Raw genomic sequence first — 5,448 nt, forward strand, 5'->3', positions numbered from 1 at the left:
AGTTACAGCAGGAGATTTGATTACTTTGGAGTAATGGGAAAATTCAGCAATATGAGAAGTATCTTGGGTTGCCTCTTATCTTGGGTAGATCAAAATCAAGGGCCTTTCAGTCTATCAAGCAAAGGGTTTAGCAAAAATTACAAAGTTTGAAGGAAAAGTTGTTGTCCCAAAGGGGCAAGGAGATCATACTAAAGGCTGTAGCACTATCGATTCCATCTTATTCAATGAGCTATTTTTTATTGCCTTTAACTTTTTGTTCAGAATTAGAGGGTCTAATGTCTAAATTTTGGTGGGGACAAGAGTGAGGAAAAAATAATTCATTGGATTAGTTGGTGATAAAGTATTAGAATTGCATAATTAAGTTGCTTAATTGAACGATTTATTTTATCAAATGAGAATTGAGCACTTAACTATGTATCAAATTCTAGTACTTGATGTTAAACTAATTGATGCTAATATTTTATACATAAAATTCTATAATTGTTGCAGGACATTTATGAAAATAATAAAAGAGCATATAGTGCTACGAGCTGGGCGAGGAGTCAGTTGGCATTTCATTTTATCTTTGGGATTTTACGTCTTGCAGAACATGGAGAGCAGAGCATCATTCGGACAGCAAACAAACTCACTCGGACATCACATGCATACAGCCGGACTCACACATGCAACACACACATGCAGTGGACTCAAATGCACACATTCGGACCATGCAGTGGACTCACACAGCACACATGCAGAAAATGCAAACATGCAACAAACCAGCACATGCAGACATGCAGCGGACATCACTCATACAAACACAGCACATGCACAATGCACACATGCAGAAAAGCATCACCAGACAGCACATAAACTGGACGTTGTAGACAAACACAACAGCAAAAGCACTCACACATGCAGACCCTTGAACGGAAAGAGTAGAAAACTTACACATGCAGCAGACCAAACCCACATGGACAGCACACAGCTAGACCCACAGCAACTCACACATACAGCAGAACACTCATTCGGACTCAAACATGCAGACCAAAACGTGGACCAGCAGCACACCAATGCAGAAAACATGTTGCTGGAAAGCAAGCTTTTCTTGCTTCTGCACATGGAAGAAAAATGCACACATGCAGGTTCCCGTTCTGTACGTGAAAAGAGGCTGGAAATTAATGAGCTGAAAGTCATTGAAAGCTGCTGCCTCTCCACCGAAATTGACATTGAAGAAGTAGGCTGCCTCTCCACCAAATTTGACATGGAAGTCATTAAAGGATGCTGCCTTTCCACCTAATTGGACAATATTGGAGAAGGAAGACAGCTGGGTGGTTGAGACACACGGCTATAAAAAGACCTTAGAGAACAAAGAGAAACACACAGAGTTCAGCAGCTAGATTTGTTATTCTCTTTTCCTTTGTTTCAGACGCTGGGCAGCCAGTTTTATTTAGTTTCCTTCTCTGTTTCTTTGGTTCATCATTCGAACAGCAGAGTTTTACATCTTGTTTTCGTTCCAGACCTGCAGTAGTTATTTTATTCTTCTTTTCTTTCGTTCGGTTAAGCTGGTTTTGCTTTATTTTACACTTTGCTTCTCGTTAGAGATAGAACAGCAGCAGAGTGAACTTGGAGTTTTTTTTTATTTCATTTCTCTTCGTTAAGACAAAGACAGCAAGCTGCTGGTTTTGTTTTTCACACATTATTTTCATTCTTGCTTTGCTTTCATAGAGAGACCTAAGATATACTTTTTATTTTTCCTGTTTTTACCTTTAGGTGAAGACGGCGTAGGGAGTAGCGGAGGGCTCTCTCTCGTTTCTCGTTTTTTCAGTTTTTTTTCAATTTTTCAGTTCTTTTTCATCTTGAACGGTGGAACTCTCTCATTTTTATTTTTATTTCAGTTTTGTTTCTTGTGGCAGCTGTTCAACCTCTACTTTTCTTCTTGCTTTTACTTTTTCTTTGAATTAGATAAGAATTTCATTTACGGATTCATTTCATTTGGTCTTTTAGTGGATTTGGCTTGTTGTTCTTTTCATTTCCTTTGGGCAGCATGAAGCTTCATTTAATTTTCTTAGTTTTATTTATTTATAGTTTTGATTTGTTTTATTTCTTTGAGCTTTGACCGTTTGAACTGCTGGATATTTTATAGACCATCTATTTTGCATTCTAAGATTTATTCTATGTTGGTATTTTCTTTAATTTTTAATATGACTTTACTTAGATTACTCTTTGTTGCTAGAAATATTATGCGTAACTAATTTCTTAAGCTTGGGTTGTGGAATGGGACGTGATTTGTTTTGGATTCTAGATCGATGCAATATTTTGTTGATAATTATTGATTTCACTATGTTACTAGTCGGATTTAAATTGAAAATAGATTGAAGCTCTTGCTCTTGTTTTGTTATTGACGTAAGGTACAACAAAAGCTTGAAAATTATCAAGGCTTCTCTCGTTCGTTTGTTAATGTGTGTTCGGCTAGTAAAATAGAAAATCCCTTAGGAAAATATTGCAAAACTTGAGCTTAACTTTTTTATCTTCCGATTATCAATGCCTTGATTGGGTTGTTAATCGAGAAAATTATCTAGAATCCAAAATAAAGAGAGTCCCAAACTCAACCCAAGTGTTCATTAATTTGTTTTTTTTTTAGAAACTCTAATTTCAATTTTGATTATCTTTTTGCATTGCATTTTAATTTTATTTTCATCTCTCATACTCGATTCACTTGTTACTCACAAATTTCTTATACGCTTTGATAACCCTTTGTCCCTGTGGAATACGATCCTGGACTTATCCTTGATACAACTTGACACTTCTACACTTGGAAGCACATTCGAAACCGAGTCAAGTTTTTGGCGCCGTTGCCGGGGACAACTGGTGCTTATTAGAGCATTCCTCCACCGCTGAGAGGATGTTGTGGAGCTGTGAACCTTTTCACAGCCTGGGTGACATCTAATTTTTTTTCCCTTCTCTCTATTTATTTTTCATGGTCTTTGATTATCTGCTCTTGATTGTATGACTAGTTGGACTAGAGACCATACATCTCGACTGTTTAGGACACAATCATTGACATCTTTTAGCTCTGCATCATCTTCTGTAGAATAATCATCAGACACTGATAGCATCATGGCTGAAAATGAGCATCATGATAGGGAAGTGGAGAATCCAAACAGGACTCTTAGAGAGTATCTTCAGCCTGTTAGGACTAGCACACCTTCTTGCATCATTTTACCTATTAATGCAAATGCTTTTAATTTCAAACCTGGGATGATTCCACTGCTACCACACTTTCATGGTATGGAATCTGAAAACCCCTATTTGCATATCAAAGAGTTTGAAGAAGTGTGTTCCACATTCATGGATAGAACATGCACTGATGAAGTCATAAGATTGAAACTGTTTCCATTTTCCTTAAAAGAGAAGGCTAAGACATGGTTGAATTCTTTAAGACCAAGATCCATTGGGACTTGGCAAGAAATGCAAATTGAGTTTTTAAAGAAATTTTTTCCCATGCATAGAACCAATGCCTTGAAAAGACAGATCATGAATTTTGGCCAAAAGGATGTGGAAACATTTTATCATTGTTGGGAACGATTCAAAGACCTTTTTAAATGCATGTCCTCATCATGGATATGAGAATTGGAGGCTCATTAGTTTTTTTTATGAGGGGTTGCAACAAAAAATGAGACAATTTGTGGAGACCATGTGTAATGGAGCGCTTTTTAACAAAGAACCTGAAGAAGCTTTTGAATATTTTGATTATCTAGCTAAAAATGCACAATCATGGGATACATCTGATGTTCATGATAGGTCGGAAAGTTCAAGGACAATTTCAGGGGGTGGGAAATATAATCTGAGAGAAGTAGATGATTTGAATGCTAGGTTGGCTATGATTTCTAAGAAATTAGAAACCATAGAAATGAAGAAAGTGAATGAAGTACAGGTTGTACCTCAGATTACTTTGAGCTGTAATATTTGTGAGGGCCAAGGGCATTCAACTAATGATTGCCTGACCATTCCTGCCTTCAAAGAAGTTCTCTTGGATCAATCTAATGCTGTTAATATGGTTGCTAAATCTTTTTCAGGTCCTTACTCCAACACTTACAATTCGGGATGGAGAAATCACCCTAATTTCAGTTGGAGGGGTGAACAAGCTGCTTTACTTGCACCCAACATAGCTGGTCCTTCACAAATTGTACCCTACACTACCCCAGGAGGTCCAGGACCATCTCAGTATGCCAACCACATGGTGCCAGCCCAGAAAAAGAACCTTGAAGACAATTTCCAGCAATTATCCAACAATTTCCAGCAGCTGTCCACCAATTTTCAGCAATTCATGCAAAACCAAGCTGCTATCAATAGTCAAAATTCACAAGCCATTGCTGAAATTCGAGGGTCAGTCACAAGGTTGACTACAACCATGAGTGCTCAAGAGAAAGGGAAATTCCCTGCACAATCTCAGCCTAATCCCCAAAGCCAAAACCACCAATTTCAAAATGTGGCAGGAGATTCAAATGTCAAGCAAGTCAAGGCTATTACAACCTTGAGAAGTGGTAAGGTGATTGGCATTCCAGCTTAAGAGGTAGAAAAGAATGGTAACACTTCTAAACCTCCTTCTGAAAATGAGGCACATGATATTTTGAAATCTGAAAGTGTCCCAAGCACTACACTTGCACCTTTTCCTCAAAGGTTAGCCCCTTTGCACAAAGATAAGTATCACGCTTAAATTCTTGAAATTTTTAAGCAAGTTAGGATTAATATACCATTGTTAGATGCTATTCAACAGATTCCTACCTATGCTAAATTTTTAAAGGATTTATGTACCGTAAAAAGAAAATTGAATGTGCAAAAGAAAACTTTTCTTACTGAGTAGGTTAGTGCTATTATCCAAACCAACACTCCTCCCAAATACAAGGACCCAGGATCCCCTACCATAGCTTGCATGATAGGGAGCTCAAAAATAGGCCAAGCATTATTAGACTTAGGTTCAAGTGTGAACTTATTGCCTTATAATGTTTATGTTCAGCTTGGATTGGGAGAGTTGAAATCTACTTCTATCACATTGCAGTTGGCTGATAGGTCTATTAAGATTCCAAGGGGTGTTGTGGAAGATGTTTTGGTTCAAGTAGACAAATTCTACTATCCAGTAGACTTTGTCGTACTCGACATGCAATTGACTAATCATTCTACCTTCCAGGCACCTGTTATCTTAGAAAGACCCTTCTTGGCTACTTCTAATGCACTCATAAATTGTAGAAGTGGATTTTTAAAGTTGAGTTTTGGAAATATGACCTTGGAGCTAAATATTTTTAATCTTTGCAGGCAACCACAAGAAGTTGAAGAAGTTCATGAAGTGAATTTGCTGGAAAATTTCATTGATGAAAATTCTGCACATTACTTTCAACTTATTGATTCTTTAGAAGAATTTGAAGAAGATTTGAAAATATTTGATAATGTTAATGACTCATCTTTTGT

The sequence above is a fragment of the Carya illinoinensis genome, chromosome 2 (assembly GCF_018687715.1).
Source record: "Carya illinoinensis cultivar Pawnee chromosome 2, C.illinoinensisPawnee_v1, whole genome shotgun sequence".
In the NCBI taxonomy this organism is placed as follows: domain Eukaryota; kingdom Viridiplantae; phylum Streptophyta; class Magnoliopsida; order Fagales; family Juglandaceae; genus Carya; species Carya illinoinensis.